At 41.4% G+C, this 15,543-nt stretch overlaps 1 protein-coding gene across 1 annotated transcript in view; it reads left to right on the top strand.

Moving 5' to 3' along the window:
- Positions 1 to 5,063: 5,063 nt before the first annotated feature.
- Positions 5,064 to 15,543, top strand: part of PROSER2 (proline and serine rich 2) — a 43,738-nt gene continuing 33,258 nt past the window's right edge. The window contains exon 1 of the mRNA XM_059184157.1: positions 5,064 to 5,203. The gene's annotated coding sequence lies outside the window, so the exon portion shown is untranslated. The remainder of the gene's footprint in view (positions 5,204 to 15,543) is intronic.

The raw sequence follows: 15,543 nt of genomic DNA, 5'->3' as shown, positions 1-15,543 counted from the left end.
CCTGCTCTTACCAGACACTCATCTGAGGCTGGTGTTGGCCCGTGTTCAACTCCTGACACCAAAAGCCCTCAGGAGGAAGCAGGGAGTTCGTGAAGGTTTGGTGGGAAGAGGGTGAGGGTTAACAGACACCTTGTCAGGGAAATCTCCTGAGACTTTTCCTTGAAAAGTCCTTCCCTCAGCAGCTGCCCTACCCCCAGTCTCCTCAGAAACAAGCCATTCCCAAACGCTGTCAGCGCTGTGTCCTCCACCCGTAAACTGAAAACTAGCCGGACACAGATCGGCAGCAGCAAAACAAGCTCTCCTCAGTCAAATTTTAACCACCAATTATGCCTCAGGCTTATCTCTGGCAGGGGGGGGAATGTAGTTCAGCTGGCTACTGTTTTTATTTATAGAATCACCTGTGGATTAACAGACTGTTCGTGATTAACCATTTTATCACCTGAGTCCTGTCTTTGTCTCTCCAAGTCCTCCCAGACTGTAAATTCCTTGGAGGTGGGGAATTTATCTCTACTCTTCACTGTTGTATCTCCTAGACCTTACCACTGTGGGCTTGCCACAGAAAAGACCACAAAGAATTTTCGGATGAAGTATGGGTAGGCGCTTGACATCCTCTTTCCGTGTTTGGACCTCATTCCCTGGCAGGTCCTAACGCTTGCCTGAGCAGCACTGTTGTTCACCAGGCATCTTCTGGAGACTTGCTTCTCTTCCAGAATGCTTACCATTAAAGCTTAGTAGTAACTTGTTTACTGTTTGCTTCCATAATTGTTTCTTTCACATGTTTCTCCTTCAAAATACCGCCCTGGAATATGGACATCATCTACCTGCTTTCAGGAAATGTGAAACCATTCCACCACATTTTTTCTAGTCTTCCTCTAAATGTGTCACCAAAAAACCTCCAGGTCATAAGTTCTTCATTTGCTGAAGTAGAATAATTATTCATTTAAAAAAAATATATTTCTTTTTTTGAATCAAGAAACTTCACCAAGAAATCATACTTGAAGTACATCAATGTCCTTCTTCTCCTCCTGTTGTCTAGCAAGTATTTATTGAATGTTTGATGGAAGCCAGGCTCAATGCTATGCACATTGGCATTTACTGTCCCATATAGACATAAAATATCTACTCGTTTTTGGTGATGTATAAAAGTAATAAGAGAAAAAAGTCATAGAAAAAGTCACAACAGAAAATTTGGAACATATACAGTTATCATAAAAAAGAATCACATAATCAGAGATGGAAACACAAACTGCCATCAATTTGACAGATTTCCTTCTAACTTTTCCATACATACATGCATTTTCTACGTATGTGGAAATATATTTCCATGAAATAATAATTTATATACAATTTTGTAATGTCCCCCCCAACCATATATTTAGATATTTTCTTGAGGCCACTAAAAATTCCTCATTTCAAAAAGCTGCACGATAATTTATTTCTCCCTAATTTTAGATATGTGGTTGGTTCTAATTTTCTGACATTTTAAAAAGGGACAATATATATCTTTATGCATTATTTTTGTGATCGTTTTTTACTATTTCTATAGAATCCACAGATATGGAATTATAGGATCAAAATGTATAAACATTTTTAAAGCTGGGAAATATTCTTATAAAGTTGTTTTCCAGTAAAGTTATATCATTTTATGCTCCCATTGATAGTATATAAAATGTCCCATTTCTTTGCGTTCCTGTCAGTATTAAACATTAGAATTTAAGAAAATATTTTCTACTAGATATATTAGGTATTATTTTAAATTTTTACTTTCCCATTGCTAGGTAGTTCAAACGCTTAAAAATATAACAAACAGCAAGAGAGCTAATTACCATTTTTTGAGGTAATTTTCCCATTGAGTTATTGGAGTTTTCATATCAACTTAAGGATATTCTTGCATTGAGGATAAAATTAACTGCCAGATTTGTTCCGCACAGTACTGTAGGGTCTTTTTTTCCTTTCAAATTTTGTTCAGAATATTTTTAGTTCTCAGGATTTAAAATTTTTATGTAATCTAGTCTAATGTTCATTTCATCTATGATTTTTCCACTTCTTTTCTTCCCTCATCTTGAGGTCACATAAATGCCTAAATTTTCTCCTAGCTTTAAAATTTCTTAATGTATCTGAAATTTGTTTTAGCACATAATGGAAGGGTTCTACATCGAGTATTTTTTCAAATTACTAGTTTTCTCAAACCTATTTATCGAGAATCCGCCCCTTTTTCATTTATTTTAGATGACTCTCTTCATCACATCTCAAAGTCTACACTATGTCAATATTATCTTTTTCTGGATTATCGATTCCATTCTACTTTCTCTATTATTCAATATCTGTTGCCATTCTATCATGATACTTTTAAATTATTATAGTCTTGTACTATGTTTCAATTCAAAACAGTGCAATTTGCTATATTTTTCCTCCATTTTCGCAATTTTCTTAACTCTTCTCATCTGCCGTGTATTCAGATAAACGTTAAAATAATTCCATTTTAGCCTCCAAGAGTAGGTGTTAGTAGCTTCACTGTACAGATGAGGAACTGAGTCTCAAAAAGGATAAGCAGCTCAAAATCGTATGAGTGGAAGAGGCATAAAATAAAATCATTTCTTTTAATCTCTTTCAGCTCTGCCATGCTATAGTTTTTCAGCAAAGGAAACGTGAAAATCATTAGCCTTCCTTCTTTCCTGTGTGCCTCCTCTAGTGGCCAAAACAGATACTGCAGTTTATCAAGCCAATGTTCTACAGTAATTATAAAACATTCCTGTGCCTTTAGCTTAATTTTTAAAATTCACTTTAAAATTAATTTACACAAAGTTCATGATATTATTTGTCTCCAATTTGGGGATCATGTAGTGCCAGGATTTTCTTAAGGAAGAGCAGCCTTGGAAGACATTGATTAAAAACTCAAGTAAATATAAAGTAGAAGTTTGTAAATTCCATGGGTTTTAAAGGAATAAAGACGGTAGATAGAAAGACCCTCCAGATGTTTCTTTGTTTCTTTTTTCCTCCCTTGACGTCATGTAAGTACTTTTATGAATAACTATTTTTCAATTACCCCTCTAAGCCATTTCTTGTTTTCTTCCCTTCTTGTTGTTCTTGTTCCTCTGTGTTAATCAGTGGCACAAAGGTCCCTGGACAGGGGTGCAGTGGGGAGGGGAAGCCAGCCTGTGTTCAGGTAGTCACTCTGGGGCCCTGGCTAGGTCCACACCAGCCCAGAGGAAGGTCCACCTGTTTGTAATTCCCACAGAGCTCTGGGGTGTGCTAACCTGGGGCTGCTTCACAGCCCCACAGCCATCTGGTTGAAACCTGTCTCACCTTCTTCCCTGTTCATTCTCTGGGTTTTTTTTTTTTTTTTACTATTTATTTATTTATTTATTTTTGATTTTTTTTTTTTAATTCTCTGTTTTTTTGATGGCAGTGGTGGTGTTTGGGATTTTTTTTCTTTTTGCCTTTTTCTTTTCTCCTTCTTCCTTCCCAATCCCAACATCCTTCAATTTCTTCTTTCTTATCTCTTCTTCACCTGTAAGAAACATAGTAAAATTTAGTGCTTAATTACTAATAAGTAAAGATAATGTGTAAATCAGAAATTTTAAATAAACTTTAAAGATTAAGCCAAACATATGTTTATACATCATGAAAACCCAAACAAGCAAATAGCACAATAATAAAAAGGAAAAAAAAATTCTGGAAAGCACTTGACAAAATGCTTTATCTGAAATGCGAAAGAAAATGCTGAAATCCTTAAAGACAGGGTTGTCTATTTTACCTCTCACCTGCGGGTGTTTAATAGTCTCTTTTAGTAAGCCCATTCATGCTAAATGAATTAGTATCACAATTTGGGAAAAAACAAACAAACAAACAAACAGCCGAAAGATTAGGCCCATTATTCAACAGAAATTAAGGACTGACAATATTGATTCTCTCCTGGATTTGGTTCAGAAAGAGGGGGTAATAATACTTGCCTAATTAACCAGCATGTTGGGTAGATTAAAGTACTTTGTAAACATTAATTAAAGATGCAGGGAGTTAGATCAGGCCAGTGTGTTATTAGTGAAAAAGGTCTCTCCTTTAATCAGGTATGCCTTCCTGGGGAGGACAAAGAAATGAGCTAAGGACTAAGGTATTGGGGCTCAGCCCTGAGCGCCGCCCGTGACTCAGCCCTGCGGTGCCTCCATCCACTTCCTTCCTCAGTTTTCTGTAAAATGGGGATACGCCACACGTAGCCTTTTGGAATGTAGGTTTTGTAATGTCGGCCAGCGGAGTCCCCAACAAACCCTACAATTAATAAAGCCCGTAACTCTTGCTTTCTCCCTCCCTCCGGACCTGTGCCGCCCGGTGGAAACACTGGTCCCATTAGCTCTCAACAACTTGATGAAAGCCTTCCACAACCGGCTGTTAACCTCAGTCGGTATTTCCACCGCGATGGAGAAAAGAAGAAAACAGCACCCAGCAGTGGGGTCAGGAGCTCCGGGAGAAGGTTCGTCGCCTCTCTGAACCACGGGTTTCCCTCAGTGAGAAACGGCGCGCAGAATCAGAGGCTAGTTCTACGGGTTACGTGAAATAATGGGTATGTTCCATGTCTTTTCCGAGGGTAATAAAAATCCTATGTTTGGGAGTTATTATCACTAAAAATAAAAAGCTGACCATGCGGCGGTGAGGGGGAACAAGCCCCGTCTCCCTCAGAGTTCCAGACGCAAACCCCTGTTGCTCTTCTCGGCGGCTGTTAACTCGGGGAGGGTGCAATGGAGTCCCCAACTCAGACCTCGCGCGGAGACCGAAGACACCCCCCTCCAGAGGCGGCCTCCGGGCAGCAGTGGCGTGGGTGGGGGGCTGTCCCTTTAAATGCCCAGGGCGCGCGCTGTGCGTTTTGGGGGGCTGAGCCCTGGCGGGTAGGACTGTGCAGCGCGCAGAAGCGGACGCGCTGCGTGTGGGGGAGGGGTGCGGGCGCGGGCTGGAGGTGCGGACGCCGGCGCGGTTGCGAGCGCGAGGCGGGGAGCGCGCGGCGGCGGTGCGAGCGCCGGGTAGGCTGGGAGCGCGCGGCGAGGAGTAAGCGGCAGCCGTGGGAGCGCGCGGCGGGGAGCGCGCGGCGGAGCGGCCTGGGACTGTACGCCAGGCGCGCGCGCGCGGGCTGACTGGCGAGCAGGCGGCGTGAGGGCTCTGGGTCGCCGTCCCGGTGGGCGCCTGCGGTCCCGGGCGCGGGGGCTCCTTCCAGGTGAGTATGGACTTTGGGATCGCGGACTGGGTCAGGGAGGCGGGCGGGCACGTCCATGAGCGGGGCGGTGTTTAGAGCCTGTAGAGGGAGGCTTGGGCTCGGGTGGGTTTCGGATAGGCAAGGGTGACCCCCTTTTCTTGTGGCCCGGCTGTGTGCACGTCCCACGCTTCCCTGCCGGCGCCCAAGTTGTGTGGATCTCTTCTCGCTCGCCAGTGTCCTCCACATCGCTCGCCCAGCCTCTTGAAAGTTAGGAAAGACGCGCAATCCGAGGGACCGTGGTCAACCTGGGGGCCTCACCTACGGGAAACCCAGTGCTTCCTTTGGGATTCCAGGGGTACGCCTCCGCTCCGGGTCGGGGAAGTAGGGAGAACGCGGCGATTTTCGGCTCCGAGGTTATCCTATTGGGGGCTGCGAGGTGGTCCGAGGCACGTGTTTAACTTGGGGGCTCAGAGCGGTTACGGTTGATCCCCACGGCTCTTCCCGGAGTCCTTCTAGACTCGTCGCCTGACTCGTCGCCACTGCGGTGGCCCTCGAACTCCCGGGAGCTCTGCCTCACACTACGGAGAGGAGGGTGGGAGACGTGCATATTGATAGGAGGTAGCCAAAGCCACCTGTTAAACGTGGTGCAAAGTGACCACGAGATTTTCTCCCCCACCTCCGCTCCCCAACCCACCGGCAGGTAGCTGAATCAAGTGGGCATGTGTAGGATCAGCAGTGAATAGAGGCCGGGAGGGATTAGAAAAGAGAAGAAAATGTGACCGATGTGATGCAGTTTAACGAAAGGCAATACAATAAACTCCAGTATTTCTCTGAGGCTTTGAAAGTTTCCCAGTATTGTTTTACGGAGTCTAAATTTAAGCATCTAGCTTTTTTATTTTTTTTATTTATTTATTTTTTTTAAACCGCAGGAACTAACCTCAGAAAATTCTTAACTCTTTGCGGGGCAGGATAGTGGTACAGAGCAGAAAACTTAAACAGTGAGTAAAAGAAAGTCGTTTTTTGTGCCTCGCCCACTCCCGGCCATCCTCCCCAAAGAAAGTAAAACGAACGTTCAGGTCTGTTGCAGGGAGATTGTAGGAAGAAAGTTCCTTCTGGCTCCAATTTTAATGGAAAACTTTTTTTTTAGATCTGCATTTCTGAAAGACACAGAAACATCAAGCCAGGTATAAGTGTAGACTTGAGAAAGATGCTCACCGGAGAAATGTTTATTAAAGATAATTTTCTACTTTATTTTTTTTTTTAAAGCACTGAATACCTAGGGCTCTAGCATACACTAAAAAGTTAGTCCTCGGGGCGCCTGGGTGGCTCAGTGGGTTGGGCCGCTGCCTTCGGCTCGGGTCATGATCTCAGCGTCCTGGGATCGAGTCCCGCATCGGGCTCTCTGCTCGTCAGGGAGCCTGCTTCCCTCTCTCTCTCTCTGCCTGCCTCTCCATCTACTTGTGATTTCTCTCTGTCAAATAAATAAATAAAATCAAAAAAAAAAAAAAAAAAAAAAAAAAAAAAAAAAAAAAAAAAAAGTTAGTCCTCAAAGTTCCATGCCTGAATGTTACAGATTGTTTTTCTAGGTGGAGGAGGTATTTCGTTCATGAGGCCAATGTGGAAATACAAACAAATGCCCTGTTTACTTGGGATTGGGTGGGAAGGACGGAAGTTGTCTAAAATCTCTCTTGCCAAACTTGACAGTGTATGTATGGAATCTTGTGTGTTTTCTTGCCCAGACCAATAAGAGCCATTTTTAACTGACTGGATAGGTTCCTTGGTAACAGCATTTCAAGTGAGCTTTTCTTTGAAAATTTTGGACATTGATAATCTAGAAGCAACACATTTTCTCCACTACTAAAAATCAGGAAGCCAAAAATTAGAGTAACATAGGCTAGTAATAATTTAAAGATTAGAAAGATGAGAGATGCTTTTAAGAAGATTTGAGTGTGTCAGGCAGGATGACGTCCTTAAGTGGTACAGACTGAGTGCTCTTTAACTTGTGCAGCAATATTTGGGGATTGACCACCTACACTACGCTGAGTACTGAGTTCATCTTTGGGCACACAAGCATATCTAGATATCAGCCATATGGCCCAAACTGACTGAAATCAGATCAAGTAAGCCTTCATCAGGAGCTGAAGATAACACCTGGCCGCCGTTCCAAAGTTCTCAGACACCTAAGGAGTCTAGAGTTGGCGCTCTGTGTTGATTTTAAAGATCATCTCAAGTAACTAAATGCATCGAGTAGAAGCCTAGAGGGAGAGAGGTGAAAGGTTTTGGTAGAGCTGAGCTAAGAGCAAGGGAGCCTCTGGAACAAAAGTTCAGGTGCATCTTATCTACGTGTTTGTGGGACAGCCGCCAGGGCACAGAGGCCGTTCAGGGGTAGGTGCTAGGGAATCCTAGGAGCATCCCAGAACTTGAGCTCTCTGCTTTGCTGAAGGGCAGCATTGCATTTCAGTTTCCACTGGTGGTAATGCTGGTGGCTTCTGAGCTGATGGCGTGCTCTAAGGAATGATGCATCTTGCCACCCTTTGATACATTGTAGTACATCTGTCCCTCTTGAATTTTGAATGGTCTGCTGACCATTGCAGAGAAAACTCTGTCCACACTGACACAGGAGGGTCAGCGTGGAATCCCTGATAGTACTCTGTCTGCGGAGAGCCACAGTGATGCCCTTGTCCCCCTTCTAGACTCACAGCATTCATATTGAAACCTATTTTAAGAAAGTAAGTGCTGGTTTTATAATCCATGCGGTCAGGATTGGTGGCAAAGAAACTTGTAGGGCAGAACAGTCTACTTTGTTGAAGAGAGACGGGATAGTGCTTTATGAATGCAGAACTTCAGACTGGATCTTTGCAAAGATCCTAGCACTCCAAAGACTTGAATCTCTTCATTTTTGTTTTTAAATTGGAGTTAAATATATATAACATCAAATTTATCATTTTAAAGTATACAAATCAGTAGCATTAAGTACATTCACATTCTACATGTTTGAGAATGTTTTCTCTAATTTTTTTTCTGTAGAGGTCTGCAGATATCCATTAAATGAACCTTATTAATTGAATTATTCCTAAGTTTGTGTCTGCTCAAGATGTTAATAATTGAGAGAGGTACAGATTGTCCCCCCACTTGACGATTTTTAAACTTCATAAAGCGTATAGATTCAGTAGAAACAGTACTTAGGATTTTGAAGTTGGATCTTGTCCTGGGCCAGCAATGTGTGGTCAGTCCTCTCTCGGACGCTGGGCAGTGAGCTGCAGCTCCCAGGCAGCCAGCGATCATGAGGGCGGGTGGGCCATCCCGACAACCATTCTGTCTGTACCCATCACCACCCTAGTCTTCAGGTCCGGCGTTCGGCACATTACACGGGATGATCCACAGTTTATTATCAAATAGGTTTTGTGTTAGAGGATTTTTCCCAACTGTAGGCTAATGTGAGTGTTCTGAATACATTAAAAGTTGGCTAGGCTAAGCTTTGATGTTCAGTAGGTTATGTGTATGAAATGCATTTTCAACCTAACATAGATTTATCGGGATATAACCCTCTCATAAGTCAAGGAAGATCTGTATATTGAAAGATAACACTGCAATAGGGGATTTGTCACTCTCTCTTTGTATTTTGAGCTAGAAAGTATTCTCAGACTTTGTGCATACATCTTTATATGTGAATACCTAAAAATGTGCATCTGTAAGTATATATTGGTAGATGTACAGTGTCTAATAAGAATTGAGCTTTTATTATTACTTGATTACTCTCATCATTAATGAGGATTTTTGCCTTAAAATCTATTGTGCTTTATGTAATATAGCCAGAAGAGATCCTCTCATTGTTGCTGTTGTGAATACTGGCTTGATCTTACCTTTTCTCATTTTTATTTTCTTCTACATGTCTTTCCTGAATTATAATAGACATTCAATAAACTGCACATATTTAAAGCGTTAAAAAAGAAAAAAAGGTACATTCACCATGTTGTGCAACCATCACCACTATCTAGTTCCAGAACTTTTTCATCACCCTGAAGGGAAACCCCATTCCCATTAAAGAGTCACTCCCCTTTTCCTCCCACTCCAGCCTCTGGCAACCACTAATCTTTCTTTCTCTATGGATTTCCCTGTTCTGGCTTTTTCATGTCAATGGAATCATACAGCATGCGGTTCTTTGCAGCTGGCTTCTTCCACTTAGCAATGTTTTCAAGATTCATCCATGTGAGAGCAACCAATGTGAAAGTGTACATCAGTACTTAATCCCTTTTTTATTATTTATTTATTTTAAAAGATTTTATTTATTTATTTGAGAGAGAAAGAGAAAATGAGGGAGCCCACAAACAGCGAGGAGGGGCAGACAGAGGGAGAAGCAGACTCCCTGCTGAGCAAGGAGCCCAACCCAGGGCTGATCCCAGGACCCCCAGATCATGGCCTGAGCCGAAGGCAGATGCTTAACTGACTGAGTCACCCAGGTGCCGCACTTCATCCCTTTTTGAAAGGCTGAATATTTCCTTGGATAGACCACAATTTGCTTATCCATTTATCAGTTCATATACGTTTGGGTCATTTCCACCTTTTGGCTGCTCTGAGTAGTGCTACTGTGAACACCCATGTACAAGTTTTTGTTTGAAAACTTGTTTTAAATGTTTTGGGGTCTGTTCCTAAGAGTGGAATTCCTGAGTAATACGGTAATGTGGTGTGTAACCTATCAAGGAATCACCAGACTGTTTTCTTCAGCAGCTGCACCATTTTACACATTCTCACCAGCAACGTATGAGGGCTCCAGTTCCTCCACATCCTGTCAACACTTGTGTGTGTGTGTGTGTGTGTGTGTGTGTGTGTGTTTAAATTGCCATCCTAGTGGACATGAAGTGGTATCTCACTGTGGTTTTAATTTGCAGTTCCCTAATGACTAATAGTGTTGAACATCTTTTCATGTGCTTGCTAGCCACTTAGAGGTCTTCTTTGGAGAAATAATAATTCAAGGACGCAGTTCTCTTTTGTATTTGCTTTTGTATTGCCAAAATCTTGCATGTGAGCAAGTGTAGTTATTTTTATAGGGCTTGGGTTGTCTATTATGTTCCTTCTCAAACCTTCGTTCTGTTGTTTAGGGGGTTTTCCCCCTGCTTTCTTTTTCAGACGTCAGCTGCTCCTCCTAGGAGACTAATTGTCTGACTAGTGCTTTGAAATATTTCATATTCTGCCTATTTTAGGTATTGATTGTTCCAAAGGCCTGCGTTGTTCCTTTGTTCATTCAGCAGTATTTGAAGATTGGCCACCAGCATTGTCCTGTGCACTGAGCTAGTCACTGGGTATACAAACATACCAGTCTTCATGGGCTTCTCTTTTTGATGTCTGTAGATATCTTTTTTTTTTTTTTTTTTTTTTTTAAGATATTAGTAGAGCTTGGCATAGGGAAAAAGAAGAGCACTCAGCTGGAGGTGAGGGAGTCAGCCTCATGTGTTGCAGGGTTCACCAACTTGCATTTCTGGATCTTAGTTTCCTGGTCTGTGAAATTTGGGGTAGGAAATTTGGGGTATGACTTCTCAGACCCCTCTGACCTTGAAACTGATTATTGTAAGTTAAGGATTCAAGACAGTTTTCTTTTGCACACCTAATTCTGTGAAGGTACGGAAAATAGTTTATGTTGCACAGTACACTTAAAGGAACTATCTTGTGTGGGGGAAAGAAAGAAAGAAGAAGCAGCTTGTGCTCCTTTCCACTAGATGACAAAGGTGGGTTTGGTTGATTGCTTCCTTCCAAGATGGGGCAGTTGGTATTTTCTGTAAAGATTCAGAGGGTTTGAAGAGCTTCCGTGAGCATTTAAGTTCCTACCATGGTAGGCACAACTAGGAATGTAGATATGGATAAGGGGTGGAACTTGCTTTTGAGAAATTCATGATCTAATAAAGGAGATAGTATAAATGTCATCGGAGTCCATAGCAGCGACATTCTGCTCTCTTTTGGGAGCAGAGGACATAGATATTCTTTCCTTCAGGGCATCAGAACATCTCTTGGAGAATGTGATGTTGAAGCTGAGCCAAAAACGGGAGAATACTGGAAAATCAGAGTGGTAGAATGGTGGCTTGGATTAGAAGGCGGAGGAGGTTAGTCTTGTATCTGGGGGGAATTAACCATGGAAGACGGCAGGTCTTATCTTCTGGCTTCACTGTAGAATAGACTTTTGTATACACAGGGAGTAACTTGACGTTGAATGGGATATTCATTGTTGAGGAGGGAGGATAGAAATATGAGATAAGATGGTACAAACAGGGGAGTTGGCACTGAAAATGTCAAATCTTGATTAGATGTTTCAGTGCAAGAAGTGGTTTTTTTTTATTTTTTTATTTTTATTTTTTAAAGATTTTACCTGTTTATTTGACAGACAGAGATCACAAGTAGACAGAGAGGCAGGCAGAGAGAGAGGGAAGCAGGCTCCTCACTGAGCAGAGAGCCCGATGCAGAACTCCATCCCAAGACCTTGAGATCATGACCTGAGCCGAAGGCAGCGGCTCAACCCACTGAGCCACCCAGGCGCCCACAAGAAGTGTTTTTAAAAAAGCATTATTCTTAAGTGGAGAACTAGGGATCTAGACCCCGCTCCTTCTGACTTGCCAAACTGACTTAAGGGCTTTGGGCCTCAGTTCCTCACCTGTTAAATTGCCCTCCATACACACTAGATAAACCAACAACTTTGGTGACTGAGGTCCTGCTAATACTGCAGGCAACGTCACTTCATGAATCAGCTATCTTACAGTGTATCTGAGGTGAATATGTTGTGTAGTGAGCACTTTTTCTCTGCAGACTCCTATTGTGATTTTATTGATCTTTTTTTACCTTATTTTTTCAGGAGGGTAGGAGAGGGGCAGAGGGTAAGAGAGAATCTCTAGCAGACTCCATGCCTGACTCAGGGCTCAATCTCAGGACCCTAATAAAATCACAACCTGACCCAAAATCAAGAGTTGGAAGCTTAGCAGACTGAGCCACCCAGACACTCCTCCTACTGTGATTTTAGAGGTATCTTCTGAGGAAAAACATATCTGTATCAACATGTAGTAAATCATACTTAAACCACAATTTCATTTTAAACACATTTCATGTATATTTATTTAATATATATTTAAAGAATATATATATATTCCTTAAAATGAAATATATATATATATATATATATATATATAATTTGCTATGACTAATTATCAATTCTATTCTAAGAACATTAACCATATATAATTACCAGTATTCTGCTATTTTCAGCCTATGCATATGGCAACTTCATATGATTCAATCTAACCTTAGAGGCCTGGTTGTTAGACTCTCCCCTTTTCAACCATTGTAAGAATGTAGTCAGTGAACTGGAAAATTCACAGAAAAACACAGTGCATTTAAATATTGTGTTTCTTAGCTAATTCCCAGTTTTTCAGGATGAAAGTTCTTACTGACGGTATTCCCAGAAGGTGTCTAAGAAGAGTCTGGGGAGAAGAAGGGAGCCTCTGTATATACACCCACAGCAGCAGGGCTAGAAAAGAAGTCTTGGAAGGTAGGGTTAAAGGTCCAGTGCAGTGGGTTGACCCAGTGGGATGTCTTGAGTGAGCTTTGCTTCCCCTTGGCTTGGAATTAAATCTGTTCAACTTGAGATAAGATATGTGAATCAGATCTCTACTTCCAATCTAACCAGGTGTTAAAATACTAATACTAGATGAACATACTCTACCTCAGCTTTATTTTCATTGTGAGGATGAAAGAAACACTCAGCTGGGGATGCCTGGGTGACTCAGTCATTAACCTTCAGCTCAGGTCATGATCGCAAAGTCCTGGGATCAGCCCTGCAGTGGGCTCCCTGTTCTGCGGGAAGCCTGCTTCTCCTTCTCCCATTCCCCCTGCTTGTGTTCCCTCTCTCACTCTATCTCTATCAAATAAATACATAAAATCTTAAAAAAAAAAGAAAGAAAAAGAAAAAAGAAATACTCAGCTAAGAACTTTGAGCTTCTCAGAAAGAAACAGTATTATACAATAATAAGGCATGATTATTACTTCTAAGTAAAAAGTATGAATTTTATCTCGCCACTGTAGCATGTAGGGGGTACTCTGTTAATATTTGCTGAATACATTCAGAGAACGCACCCAAACTTGTTTAACAAAAGTAAAAGTTAAATGGGGATTTTCTTCTAAAAAATTTCCATAAGAATCCAGAAATCGAGAAATAGGCAGTAGGCATACAGAATGTCAATTTTCTTCGTTTTGATGAGCTAAGAATTAAATTAGAAGTGTCCGTCTTTGAATACATTTGTGTATAAATAAAATTTGTATTTCATCAGGTAGAACTGGATTTTCTCTTGTAGGTGTTTTTTTGTTTTTGTCATTCCTTCTTGTTATAAGGAACTTATCTGAAATCTAGTCAAGGTTGTTTTCAGGTGAGGCTTCACTTTAGGAAAATCTAATTTCCACGCCTTCTGTTCAGTGATAGGAAATAGGTAACAGGAGGTTTCTTCCCTTAGGCCTGTTAACCTAGCCTAGCTAGGTGAGGCCTCAACCCTGAACTTGTTTGCTTAAGTGTAGGCACATCAGTTACTCTCAGGTGCTGCCAGGCCCTCAGTAAATTACTATCTCCTATAAACAGCTGAAACTGTTCACAGTTGAGACAGTCTGAAATAAATCTTGCTTTTCAACATTGTTCAGAAAGAGCTTTTTGAAAGAAAGAAAAAAGTCTACATGAAAGCATGACAGTTGTTCTGGAAAAGTAAAATTACTAGCCTTTAAAATGTGTAATTGTATTTAATACCCGTGAGTGCCAGTTAGAGTTTAAGGTCCTAAATTCTTACAGCAGACGTTTCAGTAGTAATGGGAAAAAACCCAACTCAGAGAAAAAGCCAAAAAATCACATGTAAGGGATGCCAAAACCGTTGGCCGCATTAACATTTTAAAATTTCAGGGGTTCCTTGGGGGGCCCAGTCAGTTAAGCATCTGCCCTCAGCCCAGGTCCTGATCCTCAGGGTCCTGGGATAGAGCTCCCTGCTCTACAGGGAGTCGGCTTCTCCTCTCCCCTGCTCATGCTTTCTCTCTCTCATTCTCTGTCAAATAAACAAATATTTAAAAAAAAAAAAATTTTAATTCCAGAACAAAACTAAATCTCTAACGCCTAGCACCAACCAGCTTCCATCTGTAGAGGACTTTCCTCTGATCTTCAGGGCTGGGGACTAGTCATAGTTTGCCAGTTGACTCAGTGAATATTTTTTTGAAGCTTTCTTATCTTTCCAAGGTTTTTGTTTTCTTGACATTGAGAAAGAGCCCATGCTGAAGAATAGTAACTACATATTTCTTTTATTTCAGCTGTTTATTTGTTAGAGTCTTATTTTTTAAGTTGATCTTGGGTATAGATTAATGCCTATAGTTGTACACATACCTGCATTTATACTGACACGTATTACATGTTAATATTGGGGAGTGGTACTGGTTTGTTACGCCTGGTGTATTTATTAGTGCTGACTTTTTAACACTTGTGAATCTAAGTGAAACGTCTCCTCTATGGCTGTAATTTAAAGTCATTTCCCCTGTGTTCTCCATTTGTCTTTGATTGAAATAGATAGGTAATGAGAGTAATTTCATCTAAATCTGACTGCTTTGGTCTTTCAGTCTGAGAGAGGGATAAAGGATGGTCCTCCCAGTGAAGTTACCATGTTTGAAAGGACTCCTGAGTGTGGAAGCCTTTTGCTTAGATCAAAGGTCTGTTTTAAGGATAGGACTTAAAAATAATAATAAGATGGTTTCAAAATATGAATGTTGTGAAATACTGAATAGCAAGTCTCCATTTGGTGACACATGTTTTCTGAAGTCCTGTGGCTATATTGAAAAAAACAAAGAGAGCTCTTTGCCCACAAGAAATTGGTTAAATCCCTAATTAATTTGAATAATAGGAAAGAGAATATAAGCATTCAGTTTTCTTCTCACATATGGATTGGGGTAATATAAAACAATAGAAGGGGCACCCGGCTGCCTCTGTTAGGGGAATGTGTGACTCTTGATCTTGGAGTTGTGAGTTTAAGCCCCACGTTGGGGGTAGAAGTGACTTAAAAATAAAATCTTTTTTTTTTTTAAGATTTTATTTATTTATTTGACAGACAGAGATCATAAGTAGACGGAGAGGCAGGTAGAGAAAGAGGAGGAAACAGGCTCCCTGCTGAGCAGAGAGCCCGATGCAGGGCTCGATCCCAGGACCCTGAGATCATGACCTGAGCCGAAGGCAGAGGCTTTAACCCACTGAGCCACCCAGGCGCCCCTTAAAAATAAAATCTTAAAAAAGAACAAGAGTTGGTATCATTCATAACTCCATCTTCTAGTTAATTTCTTATTAGAAATAACTCATTTTTAACACA

The sequence above is a fragment of the Mustela lutreola genome, chromosome 8 (assembly GCF_030435805.1).
Source record: "Mustela lutreola isolate mMusLut2 chromosome 8, mMusLut2.pri, whole genome shotgun sequence".
In the NCBI taxonomy this organism is placed as follows: Eukaryota; Metazoa; Chordata; class Mammalia; order Carnivora; family Mustelidae; genus Mustela; species Mustela lutreola.
This window is presented reverse-complemented; position numbering and strand designations above follow the sequence as displayed.